Source organism: Lemur catta, chromosome 2 (assembly GCF_020740605.2).
Source record: "Lemur catta isolate mLemCat1 chromosome 2, mLemCat1.pri, whole genome shotgun sequence".
NCBI classification, from domain to species: Eukaryota; Metazoa; Chordata; class Mammalia; order Primates; family Lemuridae; genus Lemur; species Lemur catta.
In genome coordinates this window covers 21,531,026-21,548,900 of record NC_059129.1, presented here as the reverse complement: position 1 = coordinate 21,548,900, position 17,875 = coordinate 21,531,026, and the positions used below count along the sequence as shown (strand labels likewise).

Genomic DNA, 17,875 nt, shown 5'->3' with positions numbered 1-17,875 from the left:
TCAAGCAAGGGTATAGAGAAGTTATGGGCCCACCTATTTCAATTTTAGAATAAACAGTGTCTAACATATTCATGTGCCTTTAGCATGGAGAAGGCAGAAGGAGTCTCAAGTGAATAACTGAAAAATTAGTTAACAAAATTCTGAAGTACATACCAATTGAACTTTCTAAAAATGGAAAATAAATATTTTGATGTTTATAAGAAGAATCAAAAAAGTAATAAAAGCCCCAAAATAGTTTTTAGAAGGAGAATAAACACGAGGGACTTACCCTATGGTTATCAAATGACATTAAATCCATACTATTATAAATAATGATTGAATAATAAATAACTGGAGGAGAAGAGACAAATTTTCCTTACAGAAGAATTGGAATTAGTAAATGTGGAAGAATGAGGGAAATAGAAAAATGATCAGTAAAATTCCACAGAAATAGTTAGTAGGCAAGATCCACTGATGAATGCTGAAATTAGTAGGCAAAACTTACAGAATATTTGCATAACCTCAAAGTATCTACCCAAGATGTTAATTTTTGTGTATGTTTTAATATATGTCCACAAATTCTTTGATATTCCTCCCTCTAGTGAGTGGAGCTTAACTACCCTCCCCCTGCATGCGGGCTGGGCTAAATGACTCACTTCTCATAGAACAGCGAGAGAGAACACTAACTTTACAGTGGAGAAAGCTGGCTGACACACCGTAGCCAAATGATCACACTAACACCACCAGTAATAAGTCATGTTGATGTCATATGTCCCTGATATGATGAGAAGTCCACCCCTGTGAGATTGTTCCCCCAAATCCATAACCCTAGCCTAATCACGAAACAACATCAGACAAGCCCAAATTGAGGGACATTTTTAAAAATAACTGAGCAGTGCTCTTCAAGAGTGTCAAGGTCACGAGACAAGGGAAGACCAAGAAACTGTCAGATTGGAGGTGTCTAAGGAGACATGACTAAATGCAATGTGGGGTCATGGAATGGATCCCGGAACAGTAAAACGGCATTAGGAGAAAATCTGGGAAAATCAGAATAAAGTCTCTAGTTTAGGTGATAGTGTTGTACCAATGCAAATTTCTTAGTTTTGATAAATGTACTATGATTGTCCAAGATGTTGACATTAAGGAAATTTGGGTGAAGGAAATATCAGAATTCTCTTACAACTCTTTTATAAACCTAAAATTATTTAAAAAAGAGATTTAAAATGATATTGAACAAAATCAACAACAAAAAATTGACATCTATATAGAAGAGAGAGACCCTATACAGACCATCATAGATATGCATGATTAATACATAGTAAAGAAAGAACTATAAATCAATAGGACAGGAATAGATATTTCAAAAACAGAGGAAATATTAGCTAGTCATTTAAAAAAATTAGATCCTTACCTCATGCCATATAGCAATATAAAATTCCGATGGAATTTGCCAATGGAAAAGAATTTATGAAAAAAGACTCTAATTTAGGCATACTAAGTAATCATGGGCTATTACACAACCATTTAAAAGAATGAATTAGAGCTATAGAAATGGGGTTCAGTGATTTTTGTAGGTATTGTTGAGTATGAAAAGATGCAGTAAAGCACATAAAATATGTCCAAATTTTTTAAAACACTAGCAATAAAAACTGTGTGTGTGTGTGTGTGTGTGTATGTGTGCATGCCCATGTCTATAGGGGACTACATGACTATACAAAAAAATAAGAAAAGATACCTATTTGTTTGTTTATATATATCAGAGGAAAAGAGAGAAAAGGAGGCAACAAGAAAAGGTAAAAACGATGAACTTTTAAAAAAGATGTATTTGATCACATTTATGCATATTTAAGATTATAACGTGTGAATATATGTTATAGAAATTAAATAGTAAGTATTAAACACTATAACACAAAAATAAAATTCAGGTAAGTATATATCTAATCACTAAATGTTTACTTATTTTCTAAATGTAAAAACTATGTAATAAATAATGAAGACATTAATAAACTTGACTCTGTAATATTTATAATTTCAATTTACTTGAAAAACAAGAACACCAAAAGACAAACTAGCAAAAATGTGTAAAACAACAGAAAATTCATTTAAAAATTAAAAATGAATGCTACCCATTTGAAAAATGCTCAGCATTAATAATCAAAACAAAGAAAACAAAAATAATGAAAATCATTTTTGTTATCAAACCCTCAGGTGCACAAAGTTTGTTAACCTACACAAACTCAATTCTCCCTTTCATTTTACAGAAGTGTTTTCTATCACTTTAATCATTTTTTCTTCCTTTTAAGCAAACCAAGAGAGCCGAAAAAAGAGAAAGACTTTACAAAATTGTTGAATTGCACAGCAGGCTGGTTGAGCTAAAAAAAAGTCTATGATTTTTAAAGCCAAAGGTTATGAATCTATTTCTTAGTAGTCTTGTGATGTCTGTGTGTGCATCTGATCATGAATCATTACCTTCCCAGAAACACTTTTTATGAGAGCTAAAGTTTAGATTTATTGCCCTCACTGATATTATTCTCAGTATAATCAGTCAATTTCACAAATTTTACTACTTGACTCAAGGAAGAATACAAATGGGTACAAACCCATTCTTGTGACTTTATCATATAACTATATAATATGGGAAAAACGCCAAATACTTTCTAGAGATGATACTTTAGAAAGGGCACATTTTAAGTTAGGTCTCAGTTCTCAATCTACCGTGATGGGTTATAATACATCGGTGTCACTTTTCAATTTAATGTAATTTAACTTTTCATGATAAGTAAGAGAAGGATGAGAACACCAGCTGGAAGACATACATTTAACAACCAGATACAGTGAGAAATAGAAGAAAAATTTCCATGAGTGCAGGCAATCCTCCCCACTTTGTTCTTTAAAGTTAGCAAGACTCCTCTCAGGTCCCGTTCCTGAAGGAGTTCAGGATACTTCATATTTGTTTCTGGACCTTTGTTTCCCCTTATGTAACAAACTCACAAAATAATTTATAAGGCTTGAGTCAGGCCCCTTCTAGCAATACTATAGGAGGTGTCAGGGTCTATTGAAAGCCGAGCCTGGCATTTGGCCTGACATGCCTGGTGACATTAGTTTACATGACATCCTATCCAACATACCTATAAAGGAAAAAAAAAAATCACAGCCACAGAACATTGTCCCAACCAAGTATAATGAAGGATGTAGATATCTGAGTCCCCACTAATAAATGTCATCTAGTATGCCAGGATGTTTTGATGCAGTTAAAAGATTTTGTAGCTACTTAGTTGTGGCACTAACCTTGGACTAGCTACTTGACCTCCCTAAGGCTCTGTCACTTCATCTGAGAAAAGGAATAATGATGCTTACAGGACTGCTGTAAGAAGTAAAGGTGGTAACACTTGCAAAGTTTCTGGCTGAGTGCCTGACATAGAGTTTGCACTTAATAGTGTAAGAGCAATAATAACAATAGCTATCATTATTTTTTTACAATAAGTTCATTAATCTTTTCCTAAAGGCCAAATTTAGTGTCCAAGAATTCATGTAGAGCAAGAGACAGAGGATCTAAAACAGACGTCTTCAGAGCCAATCAAATGGAGGAGAGAGGATGATGTCCAACCTCTAAAATGCAGAACGTGGATGCATCCTGTCTCAGCACGTTTTCTGTTTCTGAAACAGGATAATTTACAAGGAATGCAATTTATTTCTTACAGTTCTGGAATCTGGGAAGTCCAAGGTCGACGGGGCACAGCTGGTGAGAGCCTTCTTGCTGGTGGAGGCTCTACAGAGTCCAGAGGGGGCACAGGGCATCACGTGGTGAGGGAGCTGAGAGTGCCAGCTCAGGTATCTCCTCATCCTCCTCTTCTTATGAAGCCACCAGTTCCCCTCCCACTTTAGCCCATTAATCCACTCAGGAGGACAAAGCTCTCATAAACCAATCACTTCTTAAAAGCCCCACCTTTTAACACTGCCACATTAGGGATTAAGTTTCAATGTGAGTTTCAGGAGAGACAAACTTTCAAACTGTACCATGTCCCAAAGCTATTCCCTTGCTACATATACCTTCATTTTCTTCTATTTTTAAAATTACTATAAAATAAATATGAAGTAGAAGCTAACATTCAGGTCAATCTCTATGTCTTGAGAGATGGGAAAGGTAAAAAGGGGCCTTCAACCACACTGGTAATGTTTTATGCTTTCAAGCGGCACTGCTGGGTATACAGTCATTCATTACATGCTCCTTTCTTCTTGTTTTGTGTATCTGAAATATTTCATAACACACTTTTGAAGGTGGTAAAATCATAAAATGTAAAATGAATCCAAGGAGCATATTAGAGAAATTTTATAAAGATAACACATTTCATGGCAGCAACTAAGAGGAAGCAGATTGGAGGCAAAAAAAAAAAAGCCAAAAAGCAGCAAAAAACAATGCCTGGTTACCAGGTAAGCAGCTCAGAAGAGGTGGAGGAAGAAGAGAGAGACTGAGACTGTATTCCAGGCTCTATTTGCAAGGGCAAGTAGAAAAATAAGGAACAGATTTTCACCTTTTCTTCCACAGAAATAAATTTCACAATAAGACATTTAATGCAGGACTTGAGAATGCTGATGCCTTATTCTAAAGCAGATACTAAAATGCATCATAAAAGATAAATTATTTGTGATTATTTGTGAGGTCTATAAAATGAAAAACTGTAATAAATGCATCTATTTTGAAGCTAAGAAAAAACAGGATCTCTATGTGTGGATTTCAAATTTACCTTATTGAGCATCTGCAAAATTTCTTGCTCAAAATGCTCATACCCCAGCTAAACACAAGATGATTGGAAACTGTTTGAAAGGTTCTGGGGCCTTTGTCCTTTGACCTTGCTTTTGATAATTGCATTATGCTTTATCAAAAGAGCTGTTAGTTCAGATCATTAAAACACCATAGTATCATCCCCAAAGCCAAGCATGTGTGGGACCATGTGCTTACTTTCACTATTTTGGATAATAGAACATAGTTTTGGAACTTCCACGTAAATAGAAGATGCTGCTCTTGTAGAAACAAAACCTTGCTTTGTATTAAATCTTATAAAGATTTTCCAGGGAAGTTTTGGAGGAGCAACTTTATATGAAAATGCTCACTACCAGTCACCAAATACCCCTTGGCGTGTCATAAGATCCATCACAGCTGCGAAATACAAAGAGAAACAGCAAGTGAAAGATGTACAGAAACTCAGATAGCAAGAGCCAAAGACTCTTCTTCCACATAACCCCACTGCAGACGTTTCTGTTATACCAGCTAAGGAGAAACCGACAGAAATATGGCCGATAAAACCAGACCCAAAAGTCGACTTGAAAGCAAGAAAGAAAAGGATTTACAAAAGGCAAAGAAAAAGGAAACCAAGGATGGACAGTGGGAAAGCAAAATGAATCAATGGATAACTAATTCATTTTTCAGTTACTTTATATCTATTTTGTATTCAGTATGTAAATACTTTTATTATCTGGTACTATCTTATGTATAATTAGTGTGACATTCAAAGGAAAGAAAAATTAGCATAGTATCTTAAAATCAATGATTACCTTTTACTACTAAATAAAATATCACCGGAATGCAACGAAAAAAAAAAAAAAAAAGAAGAGAAAGAAAGAAAGAAAGAAAGAAAACATGTTTCTTAAAAATAAAACAAATCCAGCATGTGCTAAGTCCAAGGACTGCGTCCTCATATATTGGGGCTGGGGTGCCCTCAGGGCAAGAGGGTTTCAGGATGTTCATATTCCCCAGGGAGCAGGGCAGGAAGCACCTGCCCTGACATGGAGAGGTCCTAATCAGGCTTAGGTAGATCCAGCTACATTTTCCAGGGTGACTTCAATTGTGCAAAAATGCTGCTCCCTGCCCCCACTTAAGCCCACTCCCTTTCTGTGATCTTAGAATAACCAGACGGCCCAGCCATTGAAGAATCCAGTATTCTGAACGCTGACACCTCATTTATGCTTTAAACCTTGCTTCCAACAGCTCAGTAAGTGGCAGAGGAGTGGAAGGTTTAAAAAGATACAGTTTATAGCTTTCCAAATCTAAAGAAAAAACAAGATTGCTTAGTTGCTGACAATAGCTATAGAATTAACACAAGAAGGATGCAAAAGCTGTAAAGGGCAGAGGCTCAAGGGTCTACTTAAAAGTTTGCACTAAGAAAGAAACCTGAAGACTATCTAAGGCACAAGGAAGCCTTTCATAAGCTGAAAGCAACCACCATTGTGCACTGAAATATTCAGTATTCGTCACGTCAGTCGCTGGGCAGGCTCTTTCTTTATAGAGCATAAAGACCTTCAAATACATAGCTTTTCTGTCTGTGAGGAATATATCTTATGTTCAGCTGATTAATAACGATCATGTCTTTTCAAAGAGGAAAAGAAGATTTAAAACAAGTTAAATGAATCATTTACAGGATCTTTTAATACTAGAGGGTTGCCCTCAAATTTAGAAATGTGTTATTTGTCTTTTATAGAAACAGACCAAAATATTTAATTTATAACACTTACGTGAAAATATAACTTTTTAAAGGGACAATTGGGCTGATATCTTTCATAACAGCACATCATTCTTCTTAATGGTATGAATTTTGTCATCACCCCATTTGAAGGATTCTGGAATCCTTTGACCCTTTCTTCCATTATCTCCCACACAGTTCTCAGTATTATTGTGAAATGAATCCTTTCCTTCCCTTTATATGAAAGGTTTGAGTTATAATATCACAATGTTAGTAGATCACTGTTCCCAAGCACAATTAAATGTATTCCTTAAGCTTTCTACAGTATAACCTCGGGCTACAGCATGCACTAGACGAGGTGGAAGGGAATCAGAGTCCAAGCAGGAGCCATCAGTGGTCCTGATGTTAAGTCAACAAGCTCATAGGGAGAATGATGGTCAGGTGAGAGGATAGGAGGTGAGGATGGATGAATAAATGGATGATGGGAGGGAGAGAAGAAACAAATATTCAGGTGCCTGAAAGGACATCAGTTGGGCAGTAGAGAAGAGATTGACAGCATAAAGGCCCAATTTGTGAGATTTACTTATTCATCAACTGTAATAACACGGGTCAGTTCTTTGCTGGGCCTGCTTGGGCAGAGGAACAGTGATGACAAAGCTGTGTAAGACACAGTGTCTGCGTTCAAGAACACACGACTTATTAAGGGAAATGACAAAATTAACTCTCCAGTGCTCACTAGAGATGACTGAAGAAAGGGAAGGGAGAGAAGGGGGAGGCGGGAAGGCGTAGGCACCTGCAGCCAGGTCCGTGGTGAAGAACGCTGGACACGCAGCCTCACAGGCGGCTGCAGGTCAGGATCCAGCCAGGACAGGGTGTGGTGGCAGGGAGAGGCAGCATGGTCTGGAGCCAGGCAGTGCTAAGAGGCCAAGCTTAGGGTTCCATGCAAGTTTCAAAGCAATGCCAGGTATCTAGGAACTTTGCTCCACATCTGGCCAAAGGACCCAGAAACAAATTGTATCCCTAGAGCACAGCCTGGACTGATCCCCCTTGATTAGGGTCCATTTCACAAACTGATTCCCCTTTCAGAGATGGGGAACTGGAGGCTTCCTGAAGCTGAGTGGGCACCTGTTGTGAGCCCCGACCTTCCCCAATTTTCCTTCCCACTCAGGGGAGTGACCAATGCCATCCCACTCAGCCTCGACTGGGTACTGAGGAAGGAAGACAGGCAGTAGTCCCTCTAGCAGCCTCATGCCTCTGCATAGTAGGATCCAGGACATCGTGTTACCTTAGGCTCATGATAAATGCTCTGGGGACTGCCAAAAAGTCAGTCTTTCCTCAAGCCCATACTACCATGACCTGGTCCATATGACATTGTTTCTGCCTCAGTTCCCTTGTAAAAGCTGGAACCCCAGTATCTAAATGCAAAACAGTTCCCAAGGGTTAAATCTGCTTCTGCAACTCCTACTCACTGGCTGCAGTTCTACTAAGTAGGTTGATCTAGCAACATTATGCTCCTGTTCACCTAAATTTAGGTTTTGTCCACTATCTCAGCCCTTCAGGACACAAGCCATAATCCAGGTACTTTTGTTTAACCAGCACTTATATAATGTTTACTATAATGCCAGACACGGTTCTAAGGGCTTCACAAACAGTAAACAACCCTCATAACACCCTAAGAGCTAGGCACTGTCATTAGACCCATTTTTTAGATGAGGAAACTAAGACACAGAGAAGTTAAGGGACTTTCCCAAGGTGACACAGCAAATGAGTAGCAGAGCTGTGATTCAAATCGAGCAGGGGGGCTACAGAGTCAAAGCTCCTTTTTCCACTGTCAAGCTAATTTCCACATACTCTAACTTCTCTCCAAATACTAAGCAGTCCCCTGTCCCACCCTCCCTAGCCCCAAGTCCCGTTCCCAAAAGATAATCACTTTCACATTTTTTTAGCATTTGATCTGGTATTTGCCCGTGTGGGCCATTCACTTCTGATCTCTCAGTCCCAAACTCACCCTTCCATACCCTGCTTTCTGCAGAGTCTCACAGACTCCTTTGCAAGCTGGCTCCTTGTCAGGGCCTGCCAATGAGTGGCCACAGAGAAACTGGAGGACAGGCGGAGGGGAGAGGGGACTCTTTCCCACTGCCCCCTGCTGTGGGGCCAAGGTTTCCCATGAGCAACACTCCTAGGAACTGCTCCACAGGCTCCCTCCAGATTATTCTGCACTCTCAGGATACTGTGCCCCTCGAAGCCTCCAGAAGCCAGCAGGTGGCACCATCTCCTCAGATGTCTGAGCCCAGCTCAAGAGGGCCATTGTCCCAGGTGCTGGGTCATAGTGGCAACAGCCTTGTCCTTTCTGTCCCCCAGCTCTAGAGATGGTAGCTGTTTCCAGCACTAGGTTACCTCCTTTCTGGTCTTTCAGCCCTCCATCACCTATGAAATCAATACCATACATTAAATCCCTCTGTTGAAATACCTAGCATGAGTTCTGCTTTCAGATATAAATGTTGGAAAGTCTCTCTGAATCCATCCGGTTTCTTCAGAGACAACCCCCTGGCTTCTAAACTGTGGTATAAACATCTGGTTGCTAGTATCTGGGGGCGAAAGGCAGAAAATGGGCTGGTGGTCCCACCATGTGGTATGCAGGCTTCATCTCTGATGCCCTCACCCCACCCTCTGCTGCCACCGGTATTCCTGAGCATCGCGTCTCTCTCTAGTTCAACTTCTCTACTGAATAAATACTTGGTACTGCACAACAGAGATGGGTGGTGGTGAGAAAGAGTGCAGAGCTGGTTGGTGGCCACGCTGTATATATACTTGCCTCTACTCCTGCCTGCCCCACCTGACCAAACACAGCCCTTGTCCTGGAGCCTTGCCAGCATGTGAGGGGAAATTGATTTGCAGGCTCTTTGACTGTCATTGTCTCTGTTCTACTAATTAGCTCCTAGGGTTCCAGCTGATCTCTGTCCTTGGAAGGTCTTTTGAACTATCTCATATATAGCCCACTGTTGTCTCCTCTCTAATTCCTTTGCCCTTGTAGTTTATACTTTCTTATTCTCTTACTGTCATTTTCATGGAGTTTCAAGAGGAAGAGGAGATAGAAGTGTAAAGTTAATGTTCCATGTCTAATCAGAAGTTAGAGGATACCTTTTTTTCAATGCATTACCACTTTTCTTTTTTAATTCAGGAAGTATATACAAATGACCTCACCATTTCTAAAATAACCTAACACAAAAATGACACAATATAACAAAATAACACAAGCATTAAAATGATTAATTTTAAAAGGGATTACCTAGGAACACTTATTTACATGTTAAAGTAGTAAAAGCAGCTAGAAGTAGAATTAATTTTCTCTGTCACTAGACTTTCTTAGGGTCAATCAATTCAGAAGCAATCCTTGAAGAATAGCTTTATCCTATCTAGTGTATGGTCAAGCTCTGCTCCCTCAGAAAAGACCTAGTTAGCCATGGCACTTGTGCCAACCAATGACAACTATACTCAGGGAACAGAGGATACCCAACAAACGATTAAATTCCACTTCCTAAACCCCACCCTAAGCCCAGGCCCTATTCTCAGGAATGAGCAGGAGATCCACACTGCCTAAAGATTCAAGCCCGAGTTCCACTTCATCTGGCACTGGGAGATACCGTACCAAATGATGATTTTTGAGGGACCTTTGGGGAGCACTGTTTGAGCACCATATAAATGACCTAAAGGTATAGGAATAAGGGCATTGGAACTGTGCAGCATGCAGAAAACATTATAAAACACGACTTCTTTGCAAGAGCTAACTGTGCTTCAAACGCAGACTGGGAGGCAGACATCACAGAATGGATTGCTCAACTCCACATAACCCCTCTGTAGTAGGGCATCAGCCTGGCAGATGCTAGAAGGCTCAAGGCTACATTTCTTAGACCCCCTCATGGAGTTCCACACATCGGCTGCATGCACTGTTGCTGCGGGTGATAGAGAGAAAAGTAGGGGAGTCCACATTTTTGCTGTTTCTTCTGACAAGTGCAGACATGAGGGTGTTTGCTGTCAGCAGCAACAGCCACTTCACGAGTATAAAGAGGCAGGGTGTGCGCTAGAGATGCTGGCGCCTGAGTGCTCTCTCCTGGAGCCAGCAGGTACAGAGCTGGCTTCCTGCTTCTGATCTGGGCAGAGGGAATAAGGTCCCAGGGCTGGCAGCTGGGGCCACAAGTTTGAGATTGCCCCCTCCCAGAGTGCATCCGCTCCTACGCTTTAACTCAGAGTGTCATTCCCATGCTCAGTCCAGAGCCTGCCCCTCCAGTCCTTCCGATGGCCCTATAAGAATCTAGCTCTTATAATCAATTCCCTTCTCTTCAGACTACTGAGAGTGGTTGCTGGGCTATCTGCATCTGACATTGACAGCAACAAAAACTCCAGCAGTCCTGAGGTAGAAGGGCACCAACCAAACAACCTCTTATGTTTAAAACTGCTTTTATGTAGTACTTCACAAAGCTACTGTACGTGTAAGGGACAGCAGAGAGAACAGACTTGTCATACTTTTGCCACGCAGGTCAACTTCAGAGTGGTTTTAAGAGTGCATTTCTAAGTTAACTGTATTACGGTGAACTGGCCAGTATTCTATAAGGAGAGAACAGATAGGGCCCAGGACAGCTGAAAAAAAAAAAAAAAAAAAAAAAAAAAAAAAAAAAAAACCAAGGAATCATCATCCAGAGTTACTATTCATAAAAATGTGCTTTGGGACTATCTGAGATACAGAAATTGAGGAAACTAGAAGGGATTCTGTACCAATGCCATTAGTTTTTCTAGAGTCACACTCAGTTTCTGCTGGTATTTACTTATTTTTACATAGGTGCATCTCTAGGGTAAGAAGATGCTCTTTGAGACAGCTACAGCGGTAGGAACACAGGACATACGCATCTCCAGTACAACTAGTTTCACTTTGTGGCTGCACTGTCACCTTTGCCTTTTTGGCCAGATGGAATAAGTATTTTCTTTGCAATTTCATGAGTTAATCAGAATTTAGATGCTTATGTATAGAAAAAAGAATTTTGCCAATTATAATTATCATTCAAACAATGCCAGAAAATTAAAAGTAACTGGGAAAAAGAAGAAAGAAGATTAAGGGCAACATTCTACTGCTGAAAGTTTTCCTTATGAATTTTTTTATAAGTGATTTTAATAGTAAGTCTTTTCAGGAATAAAAGAATTTTAATGATAATGAATACATTGTCAAGTCTCATTTCCTATTTACACCCTGAAAACAAAACAATGTTTATTTCAACCACCACTAAAGTGTAAGGGAAAAGATGTCTATCGATTCTGTTTGAACAAAAGGGAGAGAATAATGTTTATATGCTATTTATTCTATTTGCTTTGAAATTTTTAAAAGATAATGACGTGGAGATCTAGTAATATTACTTTTATATGGATTAGTGTGTTTGTGGGGGTGGTGAGGAGCAGGAAGAGCCAGAGGGAGTTGTAGGGTACCACTTGTAGAGTAGCAATACCAATTGTGTTCTTAAAAATTTGTTTGGACAAGAAAAACTATAAAGTATAGGAATAGTTAACAGTTAAAGCATACCTCTTTTCTCCCTCCAGCCCTAACAAACATTCATTTCATCACAGACAGAAAGATCAGACAATGTATTTATTGTACAAGAATTCATAGATATCAGGGCAAATAGGCTGTACTATACTTCAGTCTATTCACTGAAACATATAAAAAGCTTTATTAATCAGAAGACATTCAGTGACGTTCTTTGCATTTTTATTTGTATTCTTGTATATGGAGAAGTTTATAAGGCATTAACTATAATCTTCTATCTCCTTATGTGTTTCACATGCATGACTATCACTAGGCCAGGATTTAAGATTCTGAATGCAAAAGTATCTGGTATGTTTTTAGGTGAGAGAGAAGAAAAGCTATAAAATGCCCCTTAGGAGGTCCATTTCAATTACTATCACTTATTCCTCTATTCCAGAGTCAGCATTCACTAGAAAACTCTGACCCTGCAACAAGTGGAAAACATCGATCACCAATTATGTGTGAAGATGGCAGCAATACAAGAGGACTGTGCTTTAAGTCAGCCTGTACATGCTTCTGCTCAGCATGTAAATGCTGTTTACTAGAAGGAGTGAAGCAAAAATGGAGAGTCAGAGAAATCAAGAGACAGACCCCAAAAGAAAGAGAAAAATGAAGTAGGAGTGCTTAAGGAAAACAATTCTGCCCTCTTCATGCTTCAGTGCAACATCGGCTTCTCCCATTTTGAAAGAGACCACATTTGCGTTACCTGCATGACCACAATTGTATTATGTGACAAATCCAGACAGTGAGATCCACGACTAATAAAAGTAAGCAATTCACTACTACTGTGTTTATCCAAAATAAATACCGTATCTGCTTGAGGAATATTTATCTCACTATTTTACACAGGGAATAAGATGAATGCACATTGTTTAACAGGACAGTGATGTGAGTGACAGCAGATGCAACAACTCTCAACAGAGGATCTGAATTTTAAGGTTTGTGAAATTTTTAAGAGACTGTATCCTCTTTCCTCATATTCTTCAGACTTTGAGCTTAGAAGTTCCATATCATGGGCAATTGTATTTTCCAAATTAAATGCTTATAATTATTGGGTAATTTCCCAGATATGTTCTGTTTTCTTCCCTGCTTTCCCTCTAGTAGACAATTACTTATAAAGCATTTACACCAATAGTTGGTTAAGAAAATAATTATTTAATTTTTAATGTTTTCCTACATTTTCTTTTCCGTTTTCACATATTCTAAGCAGATTGCCCTTAGGTGTTTTTTAAATCTTTTTAGATGTTTTTATTGCAAATAGACAATTTATAATTGTATAAATGTATGAGGTACAAAGTGATGTTATGATTTATGAATACAACGTGAAATAATTAAATCAAGCTAGTTGACATATCCATCACCTCAAATACTTAATTTTTTTTTTTTTTTGGCGGTAAGAACATCTGAAATCTCTCTTAGCCATATTAAAATGCAAAATACTCTATTATTAACTATATTCACCATGCACAGCAATAGAACTCAAAAACAAAACAAAAACCATATTCCTCCTGAAATTTTGTACACACTTTGACCATCATTTTCCCATTACCCTACCCTCCAGCCTATGTAATCACCATTCTACTCTCTGTTTCTATGCGCTGAATTGCTTTAAATTTCACCTATGAGTGACATCATGTAGTATTTGTCTTTCTGAGCCTGGCTTGCTTCATTTAGCACAGTGTTCTCCAATTCCATCCACACTGCTGCAAATGACGTAATTCCTTCATTTTTAAGGATGAATAGTATTCCATTGTGTGTATGCGCCACATTTTCTTTATCCATTCATCTGTTGATAGACACTTAGGTTGATTCTATAACTTGGCTATTGTGAATAGTGCTGCAATGAACATGAGAGTGCAGACATCTCTTGGACAAACTGATTTAAAAACCTTTGAGTAAATACCTAGAAATGGAATTGCTGGATCAGATAAGCAATTCCATTTTTAGTTTTTTAAAGAATCTCCATATAGTTTTCCATAATAGCTATACTAACTTACATTCCTATCAACAGTATAGAAAGGTTCCCTTCTCTTCACATCCTGGCCAATGCTTGTTACCTTTTATCTTTTTGACAATAGCCATTCTGACAGGTATGAGATGGTATCTCACTGTGATTTCAATTTGGGGGAGAGTTTCCTTAATGATTAGTGATGTTAAGCATTTCTTCATATATCAATTGGCCATTTATGTATCTTCTTTTGAGAAATGTCTATTCAAGTCCTTTGCCTATTTTTTAATTGGATTTTTTGTTTTCTTGATATTAGAGTTGTTTGAGCTCCTTGTATATTTTGGATATTAACCCATTATCAGATATATGGTTTGCAATTTGTTTTTCCCAATCTATAGGTTGTTTCTGCACATTGTTAGTATTAATAGTTTCTTTTGCTGTGCAGAAGCATTTTAGTTTGATGTAATCCCATTTGTCTACTTTTGCCTTTGTTGCCTGCACTTTTGGGGTCAAATCCAGATAATCACTTCCCAGACCAATATCATATAGTTTTTCCCCTATATTCTTCTAGTAGTTTTACAATTTCTGGTCTTACATTTAAGTCTTTATTATATTTGAGTTGGTTTTTGTATATGCTATGAGATAAAAGTCCAATCTCATCCTTTTGCATATAGACATCCAGTTATCCCAACACCATTTACTGAAGAGACTATCCTTTTCCCATTGTGTCTTCTTGGCACCTCTGTCAAAAACCAACTGATCATACATGCATGGGTTCACTTCTGAGCTCTCTATTCTGTTCTACTGGTCAGTAAGTCTATTAAATTTATTAAAATATAAACAGTTTTTATTAAAACTAGTACCATGTTGTTTTAATTACTATAGCTTTGCAGTATAATTTGAAATCAAGTAGTGTAATACTGACGACAGCTTTCTACTTTTTTTTTTTTTTTAAAGACTGGGCCTCACACTGTCACCCAAGTTGGAGTATAGTGGCATGATCATAGCTCACTGCAGCCTCAAACTCTTGGGCTCAGGCAATCCTCCTGTGTCAGCCTCCCAAATAGCTGGGATTACAGGAGTGAGCCACTGTGCCTGGCCAGCTTTGTTCTTTTTGTTCATATTGCCTTGGCCAGTTGGTGATTTTTGTTGTTATACATGAATTTTAGAATTGTTTTTTCTATTTCTATGAAAAATGACTTTGGAATTTTGATAGGGATTGCAGTGAATCTATAGATGGCTTTGGATAGTATCGTCATTTTAACAATATTAATATTCTTCCAAATCCATGAACATGAGATATCTTTCCATTTATTTGTATCATCTTCAATTTATTTCAACAACATTTTATAGTTTGCAGTGTAGAGGTCTTTAACCTCCTTGGTTGAATTTATTCCTATTTTATTTTTTTGTAGCTACTGTAAATGAAATTGTTCTCTCTCTTTTTTAGGTAGTTCAATTTCAGTGTATAGAAATGCTACTTATTTTTGTGTGTTGATTTTGTATCCTGCAACTTTACTGTATTCCTTTATTCTAATAGTTTTTTTGGTGGAGTCTGTAGGGTTTTCTATATATAAGATCATGTCATGAGCAAATAGTGACAATTTCACTTTTTCTTTTCCTATGTGGATGCCTTTTCTTTCTCTTTCCTAATTGCTCTGACAAGGACTTCCAATACTTTGTTGAACAACCGTGGTGAGAGCAGGTATATTTGCTCTGTTCCAGATCTTACAGGAAAAGCTTTCAATTTTTCACCGAGTATGAGGTTAGCTATAGGTTTTTAATATATGGCTTTTACTGTGTTGAGATACATTTCTTCTATACCTCATTTGGTAAGAGTTTTTATCATAAAAGGATGTCAAGTGCTTTTTCTGCATCTAAAGAGATGATCACAAGGTTTTTATCCTTCATTCTGTTAATGTGATATGTTTACATTTATTGATTTGCATATGTTTTAACATCCTTATATCACAAGAATAAATCCTACTTGATCATGGTGGATGACCTGTTAATGTGTTGTTGAATTCAGTTTGCTAGTATTTTGTTGAGAATTTTTGCATGTTCATCAAGGATACAGCCTTCAGTTTTCTTTCCTTGTAATGTCCTTGACTGGATTTGTATCAGGGTAATGCTGGCTTCATAAAAAGAGTTTGGAAGTACAGGTGGTCCCTGACTTATAATGGTTTGACTTAGAATGTTTCAACTTTATGACGGTGAGAAAGCAATGCACATTAACTTTAAATTTTGAATTTTTACCTTTTCCTGTGCCAGCAAGATGCAGTACAATACTCTTTTAATATTTTGTTATAAAATATAAACATAAATTCAGCACTTTGAATATATCATCTCATTCTTTCCTGGCCTGAATGGCTTCTGCTGAAAAATCCACTGAGAGTAATCTTGAGATTCCTTTGTATGTGATGTGTTTCTTATCTCTTATTGCTCTCATAATTTTTTGTCTTTGATTTTTGATAGTTTGATTATTATGTGCTTTGGTATACTCCTCTTTGTGTTGAATTTGATTGGAGATCTCTGTGCTTCCGGTACTGAGTGTTGGCATCAATTCCCTACACTGGAGAAGTTTTTAGCCATTATTTCTTTAAATATGCTTTCTGGCCCTTTTTCTCTTTCTTTTCCTTTTTAAACTCCTATTATGCAAAGGTATAGCCTCTTGATGGTGTGCTACATCTCTCACAGGCTTTCTTCATTCTTTTTCGTTCTGTTGTCTTTTTGCTCCTCTGCCTGGATAATTTTAAATGTTCTGTCCTCCAGCTCACTGTTTCTTTCTTCTGTTTGATAGAGATTACTGTTAAAGCTTGCTATTAAATTTTTCAATTTAGTCATTGTAAATTTAGTCATCTTCATATCTTTGGGGTAAGCTTTATTACTTTCCTATGGAGATGTCACAATTCCCTGATTCTTTGTCATTCTTGTGTCCTTGCGTGGTCTGTATATTTGAGGACACAGCCCCCTCTTACAATTTCTACAAGTGTTCTCTGATAGGGTTTGACCTTCACTGTTTAGACTAGCCTGTGATTCTGGAAGGTGAGCTGGTGACAATCTTGAGCAGACAAAGCTTGTGAATTCTCTACTTGGTTGGGCCATTCTCTTTGCTCTGATTTCAGGTGGGACTTCAGGATGGGCTCCGCTGTCCTATGAGATCACAGGCTGGGCTCTGCTATTAGGCGGAACTTCTGGCTGTGTACTGCAATGGCTTCTGGTCAGGCTGGTCACAAGATGTATTTCCTGGCCAGGAGATTCTGCTATTTGAGATCTGCAGTTGGGCAGGGCTACAGGCTGGGCTCTGAGGTTACGTGAAGTTTCAGCTCAGGACATGTGAGATCAGAAGCTATGCTTCTTAGAAATGCATGACTGAGGATTGCTTCTCTGTCAAGGTAGAGCTGTATAGAGGGCTTTTGGCTAAGTTAAGTGACTGTCTGACCTCCTAGTCAAGCAGATCTAGCCCCTATGGTTCTCTGAAATCCACAGAGGTGGGAGACTTCCTGCCTGGGTGGGATCGTTAAGTGGGCTTTTTGACTGAGTGGAACCACTGCTTAACTTTCTGAATTAAACCAATGTAGACCCTATGCTGCTCTCTGAGATACATGGAGATAGATGTCTCCCTGCCTGGGCAGAGTTGTTTAGATGGGCTTATTGTCTGAGTGAACCCAATGCTTGACTTCCAAGATAAACAGGACTAGCCCTTTCATTTCTCCAAAATGCAAGGAGGTGGGTATATCACTGCCTGGGCATGGTTGTTGGGTAGGCTTTTTGGCTGCGTGGAGCCACTGCTTGACTTCCCAGGTCAAACTGGTCTAGCCATCTCCACTTCTCCAAAATGAGAGGAGGTGGACATCTCCTTGCCTATGTGCGGGGGGGGGGGGGGGCATTGGGAGGGGCTCTGAGGCTGGATGGGAA

The 17,875-nt window shown here is 38.5% G+C and overlaps 1 protein-coding gene and 1 pseudogene across 1 annotated transcript in view; one reads left to right on the top strand and one right to left on the bottom strand.

The window, feature by feature from the left end:
* Positions 1–17,875, bottom strand: part of SDK1 (sidekick cell adhesion molecule 1) — an 858,579-nt gene that overhangs the window by 392,801 nt on the left and 447,903 nt on the right.
* Positions 4,330–5,391, top strand: LOC123631513 (annotated as a pseudogene).